At 42.1% G+C, this 22,347-nt stretch overlaps 1 protein-coding gene across 8 annotated transcripts in view; it reads right to left on the reverse strand.

Moving 5' to 3' along the window:
- rbm47 (RNA binding motif protein 47) overlaps nucleotides 1–21,187 on the reverse strand; it is a 52,502-nt gene extending 31,315 nt beyond the window's left edge. For 3 of the 8 annotated variants that reach the window (XM_086295758.1, XM_086295757.1, XM_086295749.1), the window contains exons 1-2: nucleotides 6,467–6,668; nucleotides 5,739–5,893 (exon numbers count right to left, since the gene is read on the reverse strand). The gene's annotated coding sequence lies outside the window, so the exon portion shown is untranslated. Of the gene's footprint in view, nucleotides 1–5,067; nucleotides 5,261–5,738; nucleotides 5,894–6,466; nucleotides 6,670–7,450; nucleotides 7,613–21,065 lie in introns of those variants that run through there. The other 5 variants (XM_086295759.1, XM_086295756.1, XM_086295750.1 and 2 more) reach the window with 4 other exon arrangements.
- Nucleotides 21,188–22,347: the final 1,160 nt, after the last annotated feature.

The raw sequence follows: 22,347 nt of genomic DNA on the forward strand, positions 1-22,347 counted from the left end.
GAGAGCCATCAGAGGAAAGAAGGTAAAAGAAGAAGAGTGAGAACAATACAGAGACCTGGGGTTTTCTTGACCTGGTCATGGGCGTAGCCATCCTTGGATAAAGCTAAAGTTACAGGAAGTGCTTGGATGAAATATCCGATTTACATAATGGTTCATCTTTCACAGCAAAAATTCACTTTAAATCACCCAGTGATTATCTGTGAAGTTTCAGTTGTACAAACAGACCCTTTGACCATAGCATTTCACTCAATGCGTAATCTATAACTGAAGAGTACATTTGTCAGCTTATCCACGTTTGTAACATCTGAACAGTTTGTTAAGCAACTGGACATCTGCTGACGTTACTTTTTATCCTGGCTGTGCGAAAACAGCCGTCATGTTACCGAAGATAAAATATAGATAAACAACAACGTGTCTGTGTCGTGTTTGTTGTCTGACAGTATGGTGATGTCCTAATCTCTGGATAAGGACAATCTCTGCGAGGTCCTGTGCTTGTGATGTTACTAAGTGCAACCCTGGTTTTCATCCAAGTGTAACTTTAAAGTGTGAAGGAGGTGTCTATCCAATCAGAATCCAGGATGGCTGGATTACAGATTTTGCTCCTGATTACAGCTAGCACCCATCGTCCTCTCAGTACAGATGCCGTTAGTTATGAAAATAATGTCCTGAGCTCTCGAGCATCACTGCCCAGGGTTGTAACGCTTTAGTGACTGTTGTCACTGTCTCATTATGGCTATGGCTAACGCCACACTGGTAAGAGCTGGTGTGGTTATCTACAAAGTTCACTTGTGGGTCATATAGTTTCTCTACTCCTTCCACTGCATAAATACAGAGTTGGTGAACCTGACAGTTAAGCTCAGTGTCTCTGTGCAGCTTTTGCTGTGTTTTGAAGGTGATCGTCTGTGGTCATGAAGCTATTTAATGCTTCAGTTTTGAAGCTAGCGGTCCTACGTTTCAGTGCCGACTTGAGTCGGGGGTTCCAGATTGAGTGAGTGAGGGGTTACTTTGATGCCCCCTAAGAGCCACATGAATGCTTGACTCATAGGTGTTACTTTCTCCAGTCGTCTCAATCAAAATATTCGACGGCCTTAGCTAAAAGCTCAAACACTTCAAAACAGTAACTCTAAAGTCCTTTCTGGTAAAAATGAGACTACTTTAGCATTACTAAGGATCTGTGCATGACACGCTACAGTTCTCTCAGATTAAGAGGCAGGAACTAAACAGCTGTTATCACTGTTTTAGCTTGGACGGGAGGCTGAAGGGTTTAACCCCTCATACCCCTTATTTGGAGGGATGAGCACAGATGAATGTGTTGTGCATCTCAGACTGAGAAGAGCCTGTAGCAGAACATTTTGCAGATAATAAATGGCTCATAGCAGAGAGATGGCAAGTCAGAGTTGTTACCGCTCTCCCTCAGTGGAGGATGAGGGGCTGATGTCATTGCTGCAGACAGAATTGGTCGGGAACTGTTCTCATCTTCTGAGGGGGGGAGCGGGTTTAAACCTTTTGCTAAGGAAAGAGTAACAGGAGCAACAATAGCTGAAGGAGTTTGATGGGAGAAAACAGAACTAATGACACTCCATAGGGCTTTTCCAATATCCTACGTACACTTAACTGAAACAGAGCCGTAAGAAGAGTACGCTGTGGAGGACACCTCTGCCCAGAGGTTAAAAAAAATAAAAGTTAAGAGCAGAAGAGGGAGGACAATAAGGGAGCTGGGGTTTTCTTGACCTGGTCAGAGGTTTAGTCCCAGTGATATCAAATCACAGCTACGGTTACAGGAAGTGATTAGAGGAGGGATCCAACCATTTACCTGGGTCGTGTTTCAAAGTAGTTTTTATTTTTTAAATCAGCTAATTAGTTCAAGATTGATCTTCAGACTACATTTATGAGATTCAATGCTTTATGGAAAAATACACGCTCACTCTTACACCCTACAGCCAATTCAGAATCGGTGATTAACCCAACAGGCATGTGTTTGAACTGTGGGAGGAAGCCATGCAGGTGCAAGGTGCAGGGAGAACATGCAGACTCCACACAGAAAGACTCCCGGTGGATTCAAATCCAGGATTTTATTATATAATATTATATAATAATAATTATATTTCATTAAATCTCAACAAGCCGTTTGCTAAAGCAGGGATGTTAAAGTCATTTTACATAAAGGGCCACATAAAGTTTAAGTGGGCCAAACGAGTGAAGCTCTCTCTTTCTGTCAGTGTAAAGAAGTTTAACATTAAATCCCTCAGATAAGAAAAAGTTTCAAGTTGCAGTTTCAACAGCTCATCTCACTTTTTCTACACAATAAAGAAATGTGCCTGTAGTAAATCAAAGACATCTGTCAGCCTGATTCATTCAGCTTAAATTGTAAAAACCAGAAAAAGATCTGGTAGCTCATCGCCCAGACCATCCTGTAATTATGAAACAGGACGTTTATTTTAATTCACAAAAAATCTTTCTTTTTCTTTCATGTTTCTTACTGTGGAATCATTGCAAAACAACACAAAACAGGAATTTCTATTGTAGAAAATGAAAACAGAAACTATCTTTTACATAATTACTTGGGTGTAGTGTGAATGGCCACGGGGGAGGGCTTTTTTTGGTAGCAAATACTGTAAAACTTGTGAAAATACAGATGCAAGCCCATGATTTAAGTCCTCCTTCACATTTTTCCAAAACCATCAGTGGGCCAGATTGGAGTCCTCGCCAGGCCGATTCTGGCCCTCGGGCTTTATATTTCACATCGCTGCTCTAAAGTGAAACAAACCCTAACCAAAGCGCTTGAGGCGTGTATTATAAAACTAATTCTTTCAACAAATGTTTTTTTCAATGGTTTTTAAAAACACCATCACTTTTGTTCTGTTTGATAGACTTTCAGAAAATCTGATTTCATGAATTGAGGAACTGGCCCTTTAAAACTCCTGATGACTACTGTTCCTCCAAATTTATTTGTCATCCTCTCTGACAATCTTCTAACATTTCTTTTCCGCCACGTTTCTCATTCTCAACCCTTATTTTCCATCTTTGTTACAAGAGGAAGAGACAAGCACATTATAAATCATATGTTCCTCTCCCTTTTTTTCCACCTGTACTTGTTACCCTATTTTTTTAAGCTCGGTTCAACTTCCCTTCAGCTCACTGCTGTTCGGTGTTTGGCCCGATCAGAGGGGAGCTGAAGAGGGAGGTGGGGGGTTGATAAAGGGGAAGAATGTGGCCATTGTGCTTTCCCGGTATGTGTGTATTTGCGACAAACAGAAAGAAAGAAAGGGAGAGAGAGGAGAGCAAGGCTGATCAGATCTTGTTACAGGTGTTTCATAAACAACACAATAGCACTAACAGGTTTCCTTCTGCCTCTCCGCTGCACTCGTTACTCTGCAGCTCTAGATCTCTGCCTATGTGCTGGTGGATTAGGCTTACGGTTTTGTCGCGTACACACCACACTGAATCTGTGCTTCCCCATCATGAGCATAAGATGATCATGTGACAGACATGTGACATGATCATGGTGCACGCTTGTGTCTGTGTGAGTGTGCAGTTTATGCTGTTTCTCTTCCTTATGCTTGAGGTTTGCTGAATAATAAAGTCCAATCGGTTTCTTGCTTTAAAAAAACTGATATGTTAATTAAATAAAAGATCTCTTCCTGTTGCCTTCTGGTTTAAGAAATCTGTCTTTTCTTCCTGAAACTAGACAGGGCCAAAACACAGCAAAAATAAATTCAAACTAGGACAAACATCGAGATATAAATGTATGTCTTAGATGACGTCTGCTTCTGTGCTTTCCACTTGTGGAATGTGATACAGCGAGTTGAGAGATAAGCGCCACTCGGAAAAATGGTTCACCTATTGAACTTGGTTACACAATCAGTAACGAAGCCACAGCTACTGTCCGAGACGGCGACACAGACAAACGCAAAGCCCCGATTGAATAACCCCTTCCATATGCTAACCATTCAACTGGTTTCTATTTTTGGCTTCGGTTTTTTACATCAGAATGTCTAAAGAAGCCACGTGTCACCACTTCATCAGGTCTGACCAGCACTTCAACACACACACACACCTTACAGGTCCAGGTATTTACAGTATTCACACGGAAGCTGGCCATCTGTACACAAACATTTCGTCTTGTTTCCATCACTTCAGAAGGCAGCAAACTGACTTATGCTTATTTCCTGAAGACATACCCTCATGCTAACCTTAAACTGGCTCTAACCTGAACCCAAACCTGAACTGAGGTCACTGAAGTTAACTGAAACTAAGCTAAAGAGTAAACTAGTGAGAAAAAGAACAATTCAATTAACTGAGATAAAATAAACTTCTGACAAATAAAACAAACGTACATGGTAGTTGTCTTTAGTTTTTGTCAGTTTGGTCAAATTTGCTCAGATAGTAAACGCGAGGTCTGTGCAAATGTTTACCGAGACTGGATGTCTACAAGGCTGTGAGTGACAGTGGTGTGTTTGTATTGTAGAAGCTAATCTGATCTAATCCCTGACAACGACCTCCAATATTATAGAGAAAAATAATACTGAAAAAAGCAAAAACCAGACGCTCTCATTGGATCTCAGAGAGTGAGCAGAGTCTAGCCTGGTTAGTACTTTGGCTGTAAGCTTCGTGTGGGACTATGGTGCAGTGGTTAGCACTGTTCCAGGTTTGAACCCCAGCTTATCTACCCCACATGGACGTGAAGTAGATGTAGACAAGTGTAGACAAGTAGATAAGTGTATAGAATAAAGTACAGTATGGATGTATGGTTAAAATGTGACTTCTAGTCTAAAAGCACTTTAATAATCTAACTTAAAATTTTCCACCCCAAAAAAATGATGAAGGAATAACTTGGTCAACCGGCCCCATACTGCATGCCAAACTGGTTACCAGGAAACAGAAACTAAAGTTAACTTCAATGCAAGTACAACTTAAATTACTGTAAACTGGCATATGACTTACTGTCATTTTTACACTCTGATTTCCTTTCAACTGACATTTAAAAGTCACACATAGTATATTATTGTACTTTGAATGCTTGCTTGAATGAGCTTTAGCATAAATAAGATTTGAGGCATCACTTACTGCATTTCCTTATGTGGAGAAACACGTGAATATTTCCAGAAACTACAGCTGGACAAATGACAGCTTGGCAAATTTGAGCGGATACCCTCTGTGTCAGTGAGACAGTTGTTCTTGAAAAGATCAGCTGGATGTAAACTGTCACACACACACAAAAACACACAGACACACGGGTACACACACGCACAAACTACTCTGCTTTCATATGCACACATATATACTCGAGCAGCTAAGTCTCGTTTGCACAACAACAGGACACCCAAGGCTAACTGGCGCCCTGCTCGACCAGTTTCTGAAACCCACACACACACACAGAAGATGACAAGACAAGAACACATAGAACACACACACACACACACACACACACACAAATAAACATTCAGTACTCGCTCCGTAACCTTGCAGTGAAGGTTACAGCAGTCAGTTGGGTCAATGTGAACACTGGACCAGCTGAAGAAATGTCCTTCCAGATTACCCACTGTGTGAGTGTGTGTGCATGTGTGTGTCTGTGTGTGAGTGTGTGCTGTTAAACCTCCAGGTGAGAAAACACACCATTGCTCTCAGCTACATTTACAACATAACTGTTCAGACTGAAATGAGAGAGAATTTCTGAAAAAGAAAAAAAAGAAAAAAAAAAGGGGGGGGGGTGCACACACGATGAGTTCCCAGCCAACCTGTAGGATGATGGGACGTGTAGTCACGGCGTCGGCGTCAAAAGGCAACGATCCGGCTTGTCACTTTCTCATCTTCCCCTCCTGCCTTCTATCTTCCTTTGTACAGACAGTCAGGTTCTCTCCGGCTCCGTGTTCGCTGTCAGGGCACTTCCTGTCTTCAATGACAAGTCCCCCAAAGCACAATGAGAAGAGATCTCAGACACTTCTGTCAAACACACTGCACACACACACACTGCACACACACACACACACACACACAGAGGAGAGGACGACTCAAAGTTTCTCTTCTCCTTTTGGTGTTTTTTTGGATTCTGACTCAGATCCTCTCTGTTTGTCCTCTCCTCTGCTCCAGTCACGACAGCGCTCGTAGACGTAACAGCGGGAGACGGGAGAAGGAGGCCGGTGCACAAGGTCTCGAAGTGGAGGAGAGAACAGGAGGTGACAGAGTTGAAGGAAAGCATTAGAGAGAGAGAGGGAGGGAAAGAGGGAGGGAGCGAGGGAGGCCACTGGTAATTAGTGAGTCTGTACCTGACTCTCACTGACATAAGCCCCACATTCCTCAGAAGCGAGAAGGGGGGAGAGATGAGGAGGGAGAGAGGAAAAGGGGAAAAAGTTTGGAACACACACTAATCATCCCAGGACACACATCAGAGAGGACCCTCTTCATCCCAACATACACACAACCACACACACACACACACACACACACACAAATCTGTCTTCCTTACAGCACAGCATAACTGTCACGGCGCTCAAGTCAAGCCTGCATGATGTTCAGCGAAGGTGCTGCCGCTCCTGAAGCTTCGCCGTCTGTCACCTAAACGCTCCACACACCTGCTTTTAGTCCCCTTTCTTTCTTCTACCTCTCTCTCAGCTCGTCTTTCCCTTTCTGTTTCTCTCTTTCGCTATGTGTATGGTGTACACACTGCCAGCTCCTAAAACTCACCAAACCAGAATCTGACTGCCTATACCCCCAGCACACCTCCTCCCTGCCTCCTCCTTCCTATCATTCCGGATAGGAAACGCTATCCTCCTGTGGCCCTGTCCAATCCAAGTGTGTGTGTGTGTGTGTGTTTGAGTGAGTTAGTGCGATCAGCCAGACCTGAGAGAGGAGATTCAGCAGCAATCCTCTAAAGGAGTTTCCTGCACACCTACCACATGATCGCTCTCATCCACCGCTTGCTTATTAGTGATGATCACACACGCTCATTCACAAATACACACATACACCCCTGAGGTCACGATGACATGCTGTCTTTACACTGTAGTGTTCACCTCTCTGACGTGCGTGCTGCAGATCCCTCTGTAATGACACCTTTGTGTAATAACAACCCACTCGGGCACTCTCTCAGGTTTCTTGTGTTTGAATTGTCAGCATGAGCGTGACAAAAAGCATGACTGACAGCTGAAAGGGAAATCCAAACCTTTAAATGTCCAATATAAACAGTTTCTCACTTCTGTTAAGGAGGGTTATGCCGTAAAGCTGAACAGAAAGTAAAAACTGTTTTTTCTTTCTACTCCTTCACACAGTCCTTCCTCGTCTCATGCACTTTATCCTCTTTTCTGATCTTTTCAGAAAATGTCATACTTGTTTGATCATGTTATTGAGGTTCAGCAACCCTCAGTCACAGTATTCACTTCTCATTCAAGACTGCGTAAAGTGTATTCCTGTATCTCTGTGTGTGTGTGTGTGTGTGTGTTGGTTACCCTACCTGAATTCCTTGGAGAGTTTGGCGTAGGCGGGACCAAGCGCTTCCTTCTTCCTGATCTCAGGTACGTGGCGAGCGCGACGTCTTTGTGACAGCCAGTTGTCATGGAGACAAGGAGAGAGCGCTGTGCTGAACAGGAGTGTCCGCGGTCAGCCAACCAGCAGACTGAGAACAGAAGAGAGAAGTGAGGACGCTGGATTTCTGTTTAGTGTAACAACACACACACACAGAAACACACACACACAAACAGTAGGGAACTTGCGAGCATGTGTGTGTGTGTGTGAGTGTGTATAGGAAACTGAGATTGAGTCAGATGTGCTCACACAGAGAAATAACGTTTCAACACAGCGGCTGAACTCTAGCAGGGAGGCGGCCGGGCCGTTGATTAAGTTGCTCAATACTTTTTGACTTTAATGCTTACTTAACAGATTTCACACAATCCTTAAAAAAACTGCAAATACAAAAGCATATACACGGCAATAAGTCAGGCTTCTGTAACTGCAGCAGGCTGTGCAGTTCACCCCAAGTAATCTAAATACATCACGATACAGGTTTCACGGCTGATTGTTTCCTACTCTACTAACATAAGAGGAAGCGGTGAAGAAGCACAGATTAAACAAGTTTTAGCCACCATTGCCCGATTCTAGAGTAAAAGTAGATATAACCCACCTACACCCTGGAACAGGGTTGCACCAGCCAAGCGTAAGCCTAGTCTTAACTACACCCAGTCCCAGTGATTCACATTAATTGCTGGGGTGGATTTTTAATGATTTTCTGGTGTCTCACTAACTTATAATTTTGGCTTTTGCAAGCAAATAAAATGGAATAAAAGAAGAGGTGATTTCACCACTTCAACACTGGAAAAGCAAAATTACTAAAGCTGTGCAAGAACGCACAGGTGCAGAGTCTAGTTTGGTAAGAAGAAGAAACAACTCGGAAATCTGTTCAGAAAACAGTGGAAGGAAAAAGTGGAAAGATGTTCAGCTGCCGTGTTGAGGTCCAGTCGCAGCTCTTCAGTAGCTCTTTCCTTAGAGAATCGAAACAGCTCCCCAGTGCTGTATCTGTCCATCCCTCACAGCTCTCTACTCTCTAAAAGTCTTATTGTGGAGTCGGTGTCATAAAAAAGCTGATATTTTAACTTCACGTGTGCTCCTCTGCAGGTTCACGATTCACACCACGCCCAGAAGAACGCATAATCCTATATTGCACAACAGGCAAAACTCTTATGTCAGACTTAAGATGCTAAGATAAAACTGATTACGCTTAAGACCTGTTGTAAGCTCTGCTGTTACGACCAGCCCGCTGTGCCTGAAGTTTGGTGGTTTAAAAAAAGTAAAATAAATGGGCAGACGCAAGTTCATCGTAATGCTTTGTGGAAAAGGCACCCACACACGAGCGCACATTTTGTATATTCTTTGCATCTTTCTGCCTTTGGTCCGGTCCTTATTTATTCTCAGTCAGAATGTGATCAGGTGACTGACTCTGCCATTTTAGGATCTTTCACCTATTTATTCTTTAAAGCTTTAGTAATGTGCTGGGCGTCTGCCAGTAGAGAATCAATCGAACAATCAATGCCAGAGTACCTGTTCGACTGGTGACCTGCTTGTGTTTTTTCTCTGCATATTTGGATAAAGGCTGATCTTTGTTTCGTCGTTCCACAGACATTTGCCCCACATCTTTACCCGTTTCTTGTTTTGCAAATTCCAACCTGCCTAATAACCTGCTTATAGGGCTTACCTGGGGTTTGTGTCTCGTGATGAATCATCTGACCTTTCTTGCCTACGTACCAGGAAGCATTCTTGACTTATTTTGCTGTCTCAATATATTTAGAGGGTTTTTTTCCCCACCATCACGTAAAATTATTTTTCCAGTCATCCACACTGACATGAGTTCCTCAGGCTTTAATATAATATGACTTTGATAAAGCTTAGAATTTAAGGTAGCATCTGTAATTTCACATGCGAAGACCAAAAAAAGCCCAAATATTTATGGTCTGTGTCGTATAAGGCATGCATATCCGGGGAGTGGGGTGGGGGGGGAATTTCCATAATTTTATTATCCAGCAAATCGCTTTTACTCGTTTCCTAAATAAACCTGTGTTTTTTCCAACCACAACCATTTTCTTTACAGGGTGAACATCCGCCTGCACAGACTTGCTTTAGTTAAGTGTTACGTCACAGTGAGTGGAAGATCATAGCTGCTTTTGAGTACCATTATTGATGTGTGTTGATACAGGACAGGCTTTTGAAAGTTATAAATCCCCACTGACAATATAATAACTCTGACACGAGATGAACGAGTTTATGGTTTAAAGACCATCAGCTTTTGCAAGACCAGACTTTATGAGGTGGATAAAGTTTCACCGGCATGGTCTGTGCACGTGAGGTGAAAATTAAAACATTAAAATATATTTGTTGCATGTAGTTTGTTCTGTAAAAATCAGTCTGGTATGTAGGACTACAATAATTATTCATTTCAGATAAATATGTAAAATGTGTTTTGTTTATGGCTTGTGCACACTCTGTCAGTCAATTTTCATACACAAATCATGCTGTTTACGCCAGAAATAGATCAAAGTGCTCCAACAGAAGTTTTAAAAAGTCATTATGAGGACTGAAGTCTTACTGCGTGACACTGATCCGGCCTCCTATAGCAATGCTTTCTGTGACGGGGAGGAAATCATTACCGATGGATGTCATTTTCACAGATAAAGGCAGTTCTATTGAGTGCAAGGGTTGGCATTGTTTAAAAGTTTACAGTGCTCATATCATGTTTAACGGTTGGAGGCTTCCAATAAAGAGTAGTCGTTCATAGGTCACGGGGAGATAAAAGTGTGATCATATACAGTTCACTGTGTCAAAGGAGGGAGGGCGGCTTAAACTGAGAAAGCTCCATTTGGCTTTTTCCCATTTAAAATGGCATAAAACACAACATGAAGCTGATTACAGTATAAGTTAAGCTGAAAAATCTGTTAAACATACATTTTCTTGTTTACAAAAGGAAAGAAAAGGAAATCCTTTAAGTGGCATCTGTAAACAAACCAGAGTTGAAGGATAATCGAGGTTAATTACCACCTGAACTATTTCCGTATTTAAGGTTATGCTTTATAGCTTCTCCTCACTTAACAAGACAGATTACGACAAAAAAAATAGGAAAACAAATGAGAAGAGTCGTTATTTTAACGAAGTCTCACACTCACTGGTCACTTTATTAGGTACACCTTACTAGTGCTTGGTTGGACCCCCGTTTTTGCCTTCAGAGCTTCCTTAACTCTTCATGGCACAGACTCGACATTCCTCAAATTTTAGTCCATACTGACATGATAGCATCACAGTTACTGCAGATTTTTTGGCTGCACATCCATCATGTGAATCACTCATGTCATCACAGCCCAAATGTGCACTGTTGATTTGGGATCTGGTGACTATGAAGGCCATCTGAGTACAATGAACTCACTGTCGCGTCCAAGAAACCACGTTAATGATCTGCGCTTTGTGACATGGAGTGTTCATGGTCAGCAACAATACTCAGGCAGGGTGTGGTGTTTAAATGGGGCACAGAATACCCCCCCCCACACACACACACACAGACACACACACAGACACTATTACACTAACACCAGACCCCTGAACCATTCACAGAAGGTTGGACGGACCCATGGTTTAATGCTGTTTACGCAAATTTCTAACCGTGCTATTCAAATGTTGCAGCAGAAATCGACACTCATCATACTAGGCAATGTTTTTGCAATCTTCTATTGTCCAGTTTCAGTGAGCCTGTGTGATTTGTAGCCTCAGTTTTCTGTTCAGTATTCTGCTGTTGTATCCCATCGTCTGTCTTCAGAGATGACCATCTGCCTTAGCTGTAACGAGTTTAATCGTTTAAACAAATTTAAACAATGCCAACTCTTGCACTCAATACTGCCTTTATCTGTGAAAATGACATCCATCGGTAATGATTTCCTCCCCGTCACAGAAAGCATTGATATAGGAGGCCAAAGTCAGGAGGCCAAATGTTAAATCTCCCCACTCTCCTCCAACATTTGACATCAATAAAGCATTTTCACCCATAGACTGCCGCTTGACCAGCCCGAACGTCTCTGTAAACACTAGAGATGCTTGTGTGGGAAAATCCCAGCAGGTCAGCAGTTCCTGAAATACTCAGAACGGCTTGTCAGGCAACAACCAAAGTCAACAACCAAAGTCACCTGAATCACCTTTCTTCCCCATTCTGATGTCCAGTTTGAACTTCAGCGAGTCCTCTCGGCCATGTCTACATGCATTTAGTTTCTGCAATGTGATTGGCTGATTAGATATTTGTGTTAACAAGCAGCTGAACAGGTGCAGCAGATTATTTTTGGCACTTTAAGTTATTTAAGAAAACTAGAAAAAGAGAACACCTCAAAATCCTGCACCCTTCATTAAACTTGTAATTTACAGGCACAGAGACTTGCACATGTGCACACAAGAAAGCACACACTCCCCATAATAAAAACCTCAGACCATGCCCTCGTTCCTACTTAATAGAAAGAGAGATCTGAGACACTGAGAGGAAGCTTCCAGCTCTCCTGATACTCTTATGACGCCTCACAATGGCGCACAAAGGGATGAGGCAGTTTAGTTATTCACCCCCAACAAAGTGGGTCCAATCAAGTTGTCACGCACACAACAAGGAGAACGGAGAAAGGTGGAAAACTTGGATCATGTTACTAATGTGAACTGGATTTACGAAGTCTATCAAAAGACCGTAAGTGCTGCGACTGCAGTTCGCGTCTCTCTTCAAGACCATAATTCTAGTTAACAGATTTTGACGCAAAGACTTTGTTTTAAAGTCAGGTAAGTGCGATAAGAGTTTGAACAAGCTTCCAGGAAATTAATCTAAGCCAGTGTAATGTTGCCTGAAGCTATATAAACACTAATATGCACAAATATCCTTGAAAAATGTGTCAAGTGTTTAGCAGTGGGTAAAACTAAAAAGCTCTCCTTCAAATATTACTGCCTGCATCGTGGGGTAGTTAAACAAGAACTAACAAGGAAGCATTATGATGGGAAGCAACAGCATCAGACCTGGAACCACTTGTGTGCACATTTTATTTACACAATGTGTGAATGTGTGCGCAGCTACAAAGCGTATCTCTGACGTCTCATAAGTATGTGAAAGCCAATAAATGCATAATGGTAGGTATTGTGTGTGCAGGGAGATATTAGAGATCGGGTAAAAACAACTTGCTCTCCCTTATTGTGTTTGATGCTGAAGAACAGTGAATGAGACAAGCAGCCGTCACAACTGTACACCAGGCGTGGGCAGCATTGTTTCTGAGGCTGACACGGGCTCAGCAGAGTTCATCGTGAACTGAAGCTGCTAAATGTGGTTCATGTTTCTGCAAGAAGCTGAAACAAGAGCTGGACTCGACACATGAAGAGACAGCTGAAATGTCTTCCATTGTTTGTCTCATAGTATAACTACCAAGCTCTACAGCTTTTATATTTTTTCAGAGGTTTAGTTTTTCTTTTATGACATCGGAGCCATAACTTGTGTGCTACAGACTGTATATAAAATATTGACATAAACACAGAGATGTGCAGTCCGGTTTTGGTGTCTTGGAGGCCGATTTAATGAACCAGCCGTAGAACAGATTGAGATACCAAAGGACCGTTTCAGATGATCACAGCTTAAAGTGCAACCTTCCTTTTAATTCTTTTTAAGCCTGATGTGGAGGATCGTTTTTAAAAAATGAACATCATGTTGTCTTCAATAAGACTTGAACTCGGCAGTTGAGTCCATTAGCATATCAGTGAAATGTCTGCTGCCGCATTAGTGCGAAATGTGTCTTTTTCTAAGCTTTTATACAGTTTGACTTCTTTTTCCAACCAGAAGAGTTACCTCAAACTGATTCTGTCTGGCCTCTATTTTCAGACCCTGAAGCCATGCTCATCCTTTTTATATTTAAAAAAAATAATAAAACAAGAAACAGAATAACTTGAAAAAGCTACTTTTTTCAGAACTTAATCCAGAAAGGTAAACTTTCGTGGTTATGGCTTACAGCTCGTGAAAAATCAGCTATAATTCTGAAGATCAATCAAAAAGGTTTCAACAGAAATGTCAGAATAATGAAAATTCAGTACAAGGTTCGAGCTCCTTTCTGTAAGTGTCTCCATCGATGCAGCGTGGCAGCGTGGCACTTCGGCTGAGGCGTTACTGAAGTCCAGGTTGTTTCATAGTGGCCTTCAGCTGGTCTGTGATTATTCGGTCAGGTGTTTCTCATCTCTCTCTTGACAATACCTCGTAGATTCTCTGAGTTCCGATCAGGAGAGTTGGCACAGCATCAGCATGTTCAGCAAATCATTTGTAGTAGGTTTTGGCTCAGTGGGCAGGTACTAAGTCCTCTTGGAAAAGGAAGTCTGCATCTCCATAAACCCAGTCATCAGAGGGAAGCATGAAGTGCTCTTAAATCTGTGTTGACTTTGGACTTGATACAGTGGACATACCACCAACAACAGCAGCAGATGACATGGAAACCCAAACCATCACAGAGAACGCAAACTTCACCCTGGTCTTCTAAAACCTTGTATTTTGTGCCTCTGCACTCTTCCTCCAGGATCTAGATTTAATTTCTATTCATGGTAAATGGTAAATGGCCTGCATTTGTATAGCGCTTTACTCAGTCCCTAAGGACCCCAAAGCGCTTTACACTACATTCACACACACATTCACACACTGGCAATGGCAAGCTACATTGTAGCCACAGCTGCCCTGGGGCGCACTGACAGAGGCTCATAGTTTTATTTTTCACAGTTTAACAGGACTTTGGAGCAAACAGCCCAGTTCTTTCTCTCCTTAGCTCTTGTAAGATGTTTCTGACACTGTCTCTGGCTCAAGAGTGGCTTGGTATTAGCTGCTCCTGTACTGAAGATGCCTGCGCGTGGTGGCGCTTACTGCACTGACACCAGCATTAGTGCACTCCTTGTGAAGCTCTCCAAAGTTACTGACGTCATGTTTTTAACGTGCAGTCATCCGTGTTGCTTGTGCACCTTTTCCAACCACACCTTTCCCTTCTATTAATATGCTGTGTTGCAGCATTCTGTGAACAGCCAGCTTTTTCAGCAATGACCTGCGTTTTCCCCTCATTGTGGAGGATGTCAAAGATCATCATCAGGGCAACTTTCAAATCAGCAGTTTTCCCACTGACTGTGCACTTTATGTGTAATAACTATAGAATATGAACGTCCAACTTATTAAAATTGAATTAGGAAAAAATAAACTTTCTCAATGATGATCTAAGATTTTCTAAAGTTGTTTTTGATTGTTTTGATTTCTTTAGTACGCTCCGCGGTTATGATTCTGCTGGGGTTTCATGACAGACGAGGGCATTCTTCAGCCCTGAGCTGACTCACCTTTAAACTGAGCTATGACAGCATTAAATTGTCTTGAACACGATCTCTAAATAAATAGAAGACACAGCCGTCTTCTATCAGGATGGAATCTGCCACAGCCGGCCCTACCGGCTTAAAAGGAAGTTTCATTTGAATTCCTTGGTCATCCCCGCTCGACTAATGCCACGAGACTTACGAGAAGTCTTTGATTTTGTCAGGAAACAATTACAGCTATTTAACTGATTACACAGCCCTGTGTCGTCTTCTCACCCGGCAGGTGCTCTGACATATCTAGGAACTCGCTGTTGTTGGCTCCTCGGCACAAAGTTGCCTATGTTCACGAGCTTTGCCGGTTGCGCTACAACATGACGAGGCATGTGTGTGCACATGTGAGTTAAACTTGTTTAACAGCAGAGCAGTGTGGCGGGTCTCTAGGAAAATGATAAGCATTGCGTGTGAGTGTGTAGCGCTAACAGTTTCTAATTGTGTCTTGATGAGTGACAGAGATCAAGCCCAGCCTAATTAGCACCACTGAAATTCTCTCTCACACACACACACACACACTCTCATATACACAATGAATACACTGTGTAGCCAAAAGTATGTAGACAGCCTTGTACAGGAGAACACAGGAATCCTGGATATGTGTAAATGAAATACATTGTGCCTTCCTCCCCCTCTAAAGACCACAGATAAAGTATTTGCCATAAAACGTGTCAAAATGTTTAACAATGAGATGTCAGACTTGTTTTTCATGATAACCAGGAGCCACCTGCCTGGTTGCAACCTCACAGTGAGGACACACGTTGAGGAAGTCATCCTTCAGCAAATAATAGTCCCACGTAATGTGGTAAGGACATTTCTTGCTAAAAAATAGAAAATATTTAAACAAAAATTTGAGACGTTCAAGTGACGTTAGGACCAGGCCAGCTGTTTATCTCCCGTTGTCCACCACCTGCCTCGAGCTCCAAAACGAACGCTTAGATAAAAAGCACCACTTGTCTTCTCGTAAATCTCAGCATCTAAAAATGCCAAACCACTTGTTTAAGAAAAACGTAGCTATATTTAGAGACTGGTCTGATTCAACAAGGCCATGAATCAGGGGTTAAACCGCAGCCTTCACCTTTCAGACAAAGCTCATATCCTATAGAAAGCACTCTCCAAGGAGTGACTGCTTGTGTATTCATGCCCACAGTCCCAAAACAAGAGATTCCAAAATAATATGTGAGTAATGTTTATATGTCCACAAAAATGGGCCATAGAGAGAGAAACATACAAGGCTGTCGCTCGCTGTAGATCAACTCAAGGTCACTGAATTCAACCACACAAAAGAGCGTGAATGCTAGATCTGAGTGAATAACACCGGTTACGTTGATTAAAAAGGGGAAAAAAACAACAACCATGGGGGAAAGAAACTCCTCCGGCACTGTACAGCTTCCTGTAAAGATTAGACCTTTATTGAGAAAATTCCAGGTCGGCTTATGGCCGCACAACCCGCCGTCTCCAACTGGGCCGATTATTGAATTTAATACACACACAAGCATCCTCGCGTGCACGCACAAAACATACAATGTAACTAGAGCCCTGTTGTGAGGCGACATCGATGACGCGTGTTGGATGGGATTATCCCTCCAGCTGTACTCTCACCCGCAGAGAAGTGAGGCTCATTTGGCCCCACAAAGCTCACTGTGGTTTTTCCACACACTGATAAATCCCACCCCTGCTTTTTTCCAGCATCTTCTCCGGCTTACAAGGTTAGCCTCAATGATTTATCATGTGTCATCTTGGTTTATCTCTGCTTGCATCGGGGCTGACTAGCCCGATTTATTTTTTGAAAATAAAAAATATGACTTTGATTCATAACTTGTTAAGGGCCAGAAGCCAAAAAGTGGCTTTGAAATAAATCACTCACTCCAGCAGTAATTGTGCACCGTGGCTCAATAATCCAAGAAAATGTCTCCCTCTGTTGGTCTGACACAAATATTACAATCATGGCGAGATAAATGACTTTTTATGACTGTTAGCAACTTGCTTATAATAAGGTGTCATTTAAACATTTAGAATGCAAACTGCAAGAGTAAAAATAAAATTCATCGTCAGAAGACAATGCTATGGATAGGGTGGAGGCACGTAATTCACTGTGGTCACCCTTAAAGCGAGCAGCTGAAGGAGGAAGGCAGAGAAGAAGAATCTCTACTGATTTTTATGCTAATCTTTGGATTCTCTTGTTTAATTTAAAGTACATCTTTGATTCAGCTGAAAATTTACATTAATTGTGTGAAAAAAAAACCGAGTCCAGTGTTATTTTAGCTAACACTAGTACAAGCCCTTCAGTATTGTTTGGTTTCTTTGGTCTGCTGGTGCTGTTCGCCATGAAATCACAGACACACAATCCTTTTTAAAGTTGTTGTAGATGCATAGCTATATATTCAAAGGAAAGGGGAGCATTTCGGTCACTTGCTAGGTGGTTATTAGGCAACATGATGACACAATATATCGAATTCAACTCTTGGTAATCTAAATAAGATTTTGCCATCACGATTAAAATGATGTGATCCTTGTATTAGGTGCTGCGGAGCCATAAAAGGGAAAAAAAAAACAGGTAATTTAAGCGTGTTGCTAGGTGGTTGCCAGGCAATATGATGACATCACAATATCTGACATCGATGGCAATCATAGACCATGAAAAGTCAATGACACATTGTGACTGCAAGGGACTACAGGGCAAAACAAAAGTGGGTGAAGTGAGCGGGATAAACTTTTCTCACCTTAGAGGTGACTGAAATGAACACTGATGAGACTACAGCGTGGTTACTACTGGACACTCCACGTTGCAGTTGCCTAGGTAACCCTCCAATGTATTTACGCAGGTGTAGCAATGGATGTATGGAAAAAAAAAAAAAGAAGGGCCAGTAAGTACACGGGGCGTAGGTTTTTGTGCTTTAACACGCAGCATATTTTGCAGCCATGGCAGTTTTACTTACAGTGGGGCAAAAAAGTATTTAGTCAGCCACTGATTGTGCAAGTTCCCCCACCTAAAATGATGACAGAGGTCAGTAATTTGCACCAGAGGTACACTTCAACTGTGAGAGACAGAATGTGAAAAAAAAATCCATGAATTCACATGGTAGGATTTGTAAAGAATTTATTCGTAAATCAGGGTGGAAAATAAGTATTTGGTCACCTCAAACAAGGAAAATCTCTGGCTCTCACAGACCTGTAACGTCTTCTGTAAGAAGCTTTTCTGTCCCCCACTCGTTACCTGTATGAATGGCACCTGTTTGAACTCATCATCTGTATAAAAGACACCTGTCCACAGCCTCAAACAGTCAGACTCCAAACTCCGCCATGGCCAAGACCAAAGAGCTTTCGAAGGACACCAGGAAAAGTATTGTAGACCTGCACCAGACTGGGAAGAGTGAATCTACAATAGGCAAGCAGCTTGGTGTGAAAAAATCAACTGTGGGACCAATCATCAGAAAATGGAAGACATACAAGACCACTGATAATCTCCCTCGATCTGGGGCTCCACGCAAGATCTCATCCCGTGGGGTCAAAATGATCATGAGAACGGTGAGCAAAGATCCCAGAACCACACGGGGGGACCTGGTGAATGACCTGCAGAGAGCTGGGACCAAAGTAACAAAGGTCACCATCAGTAACACACTACAACGGCAGGGAATCAAATCCCGCAGTGCCAGACGTGTTCCGCTGCTGAAGCCAGTGCATGTCCAGGCCCGTCTGAAGTTTGCCAGAGAGCACATGGATGATACAGCAGAGGATTGGGAGAATGTCATGTGGTCAGATGAAACCAAAGTAGAACTTTTTGGTGTAAACGCAACTCGTAGTGTTTGGAGGAAGAAGAATACTGAGTTGCATCCCAAGAACACCATACCTACTGTGAAGCATGGGGGTGGAAACATCATGCTATGGGGCTGTTTTTCTGCCAAGGGGACAGGACGACTGATCCGTGTTAAGGACAGAATGAATGGGGCCATGTATCGTGAGATTTTGAGCCAAAACCTCCTTCCATCAGTGAGAACTTTGAAGATGAAACGAGGCTGGGTCTTCCAACATGACAATGATCCAAAAGGAGTGGCTCCGTAAGAAGCATTTGAAAGTCCTGGAGTGGCCTAGCCAGTCTCCAGACCTCAACCCCATAGAAAATCTGTGGCGGGAGTTGAAAGTCCGTGTTGCTCGGCGACAGCCCCAAAACATCACTGCTCTCGAGAAGATCTGCATGGAGGAATGGGCCAAAATACCAGCTACTGTGTGTGCAAACCTGGTAAAGACCTATAGTAAACGTTTGACCTCTGTTATTGCCAACAAAGGTTATGTTACAAAGTATTGAGTTGTATTTTTGTTATTGACCAAATACTTATTTTCCACCCTGATTTACGAATAAATTCTTTACAAATCCTACCATGTGGATTCATGGATTTTTTTTTCACATTCTGTCTCTCACAGTTGAAGTGTACCTCTGGTGCAAATTACTGACCTGTGTCATCATTTTAAGTGGGGGAACTTGCACAATCGGTGGCTGACTAAATACTTTTTTGCCCCACTGTATATAGTAAACTCGCTGTGCTTGTAAATAGCTTTAGTGTGGTAAATATACCTGTTTGACCTTTATGGCTGACAACACTGTGCTTGTGATGAATTACAGAACAAAGAACATGTGGCATAACTAGACTTCCTAGCCTCCCAGCATGAAAAGACATGCTGAGGTGTGAAGGGTTTAGTGAAATCTCCAAGACACTGAGACTGAGTGAAACCTGTCAGGCCCTTTGAATACTCATTCTCAATACGTGACTCACCATTTAAAGCACCGTGTCTGTTTGGTTTTGTGCGTTTCTTGGTTGTTTTTGCATAATCCATCAATTAAAAATTATAAAAAGAAAAGCCTTACCTGCTGACATGTGCTTGATGACTTGGGGACGAGGATTTTATAATAACACATGGCAGGAGTAAAGGTTATTTCAATAAGAGCGTGTTTCCTCATGCAACACTTGGCTGATGTAAAATACTTTGTGAGGGAAAGAAAATGAGGAACATGGTAGAAGTCAGTTTCATTTAAACTCTGTGAAGTTCCACAAACCTGCTTTTTTTTTTTTCAATAGGAGTGACACCTCTGAAGTCTGATTGTATAGAAGCCAATGTGAAAACAACCCATAGCTTCCTTAATCTGTAACTTTAGTAAACACTTCCCTGATGAGTTAATGGCCTGAGATTTACGTTTTAATTAATTGATTTATGGGCTTTGGGCTTTTAATTGTTTCTTTGAGATGAAATTGACAGAGAAAGAAGCCCCTGCTCCAAAATCAACAACTTCAAGTTCCACTGAAATCTGCAGCTGTCTACATAAACAAGCCAAATGCCTTCTGGAGAAAGGATTTATGGATAGACGAGACAAAGATAGAGCTATCTGACCACCATGACAAGATGTATGTTTGAAGGCGTAAAGATGAGGTTTTCAAACCTAAGAACATTGTATTGGTGGTCACGCATGGTGGTGGTAGCCTCATGCTCTGGGGCTGTTTAGCTCTCAGTGGTCTTGAACACAGTTGGGTGTTACATCAGGTCAAAGATGAGAAACACTTTTAAGAAAACGATCTTGGAATGGGTAAAACAGGCTAACATGAAGTCTCTGGAATGATGTTCCCAAACCCTACTGAAAACTTGAACTATGCTTAAAAGCTGGGTCCATGCCAGGAAACCAACAAATTTAGATAAACTTTACCAGTTCTGCCATGAAGACTGGTGAAATATCTAGCCAGAACTATAGCAGAAGCTTGCTGATGGCTACCAAAAGCATCTGGTTGAGGTGCATCTAATTATATATTAATAGGGTATGCATGCATATATTTCAGCTTGTATTTACAATTTTGAACCTGTGTAGATTAGAAAAAAATCCAGTAAATCCAACCCTGATGCTGTCCATCCAACAGATGCATGCTGTATAATCATGTCACTCTGCAAAAATACCAAACCAAAGAAATCATTAAAAACCCAAAATTACGAGGACATTCATATCCATAATGAGTGTATGCAAACTTATGACCACAACTGTATGCAAAGGTATCGACTGTGAGGTCACCAGGTGGTTGACATTGGCATTTTGGAGCTTACCATCAGCTAACATTATTGTGCTGCACTGCAGTCATAAAATGCAAAGACACATATCGGCTAGTTGATGCTAAGCAAACACAAAAAACAAAAACAAACAAAACTATAATTTCACTCACGACAGCTGAAGTAGAAACTTCTCAGATGGTCCATACCTCACAGAAATTCATGGCACTAATTAAATAATCCATTATAAAGAGTCTCCGACAGCAGGCATAGGGTGCTTCCACTGGATTAGCCTAGCAGTCGGCTCGGGTCAATTAACATGGCCACGCCCCTAACACGTTTAGCCAGGCAGATGAGTGAACAAAAAAAGCAAAAAAACAGTCGTTATGAAAGGGGAAGCTAAAGAACGTTTCTGCTTCCAGGACTTAACAAGTTTAAAATAGCATCCTTATATGTTCTCTTTTCGCTCTGAAATATTGGAACAAAAGCTCATTAGCCTGCTCTCTGCGGGGTCTGCATACTGCTGAGTTCCTTATTAACAAATCACTCAAATTCAGCACTGTTGGAAATGACACGTTCGTGTACTTAAATGAACCTGCAAAAGTCGGACCTAGTGTTGAATTTACAATCCCGATTGTTTAAATACATTCTTCGTAAATCTGTGAAGATAAGACGTGCTTATACATCTTATCTCTGCTTTTGCTAACCTTGAAGTTCAGAAAGCAAGCACGTCCGTACAACACAGATATACTCGGCAGGCTATACGTGCACTGAATGACACAGGAACCCAACACTGACTGCAAACGCAGGTGGACATTGTCACTATGCTGTGACATCAACCCCTGCAATGTGTTTTAGACATGGAATAAATTAATGAATATGTTGGGTTATGGAGCCTCAGATGAACATATCTGACCTAGAGAGTGGAGACTGATGAAGTGCAACACAGACACACATTTCAGCTAATTAAATAATAAAATATCACCAATCAAAAAATGAAGTTCTCCGATGGTCTGTAATACACAGCAAGCTGTAATATTTGTCAGATGATTCTATTACCCGATTTCAATTCTGATACCCAATTTTGCTGTGCAAGAAACTGCACAATGACAATAAAAAGCTCTAAGTCTATTAAAAATGCTTTAACAGCAGCACATACCTGTCAGTCAAAGCAGCCACATGTTAACATGCTTTTTAATGCTGTGAGGTTGGACATTTAACAGGTGAGTCTGTGGGGATTTACTCAGTTCTGAGCCCAGCCCTAAAGAGCCATTAGAGAAACTGGCGTTTTTAGCACTTCTGCATTTAGCTTCAATTTTTCAGCCCCACAGACTGCAGCCCGGCGCCCTTTTGCATCCTGTTTAAAGCATCTCTAAGCTGCCTTCAAGCACCTATGTGAGCTTCAACCATGAAACCTAGTAAAACGTTACAGCTTGCAAATCAAAAGGTAAATGG

The sequence above is a fragment of the Aulonocara sp. 'chitande type north' Nkhata Bay genome, linkage group LG6 (assembly GCF_057382095.1).
Source record: "Aulonocara sp. 'chitande type north' Nkhata Bay isolate Kocher_YH1m ecotype deep benthic linkage group LG6, A_spYH_male_GT1.1, whole genome shotgun sequence".
Lineage (NCBI taxonomy): Eukaryota > Metazoa > Chordata > Actinopteri > Cichliformes > Cichlidae > Aulonocara > Aulonocara sp. 'chitande type north' Nkhata Bay.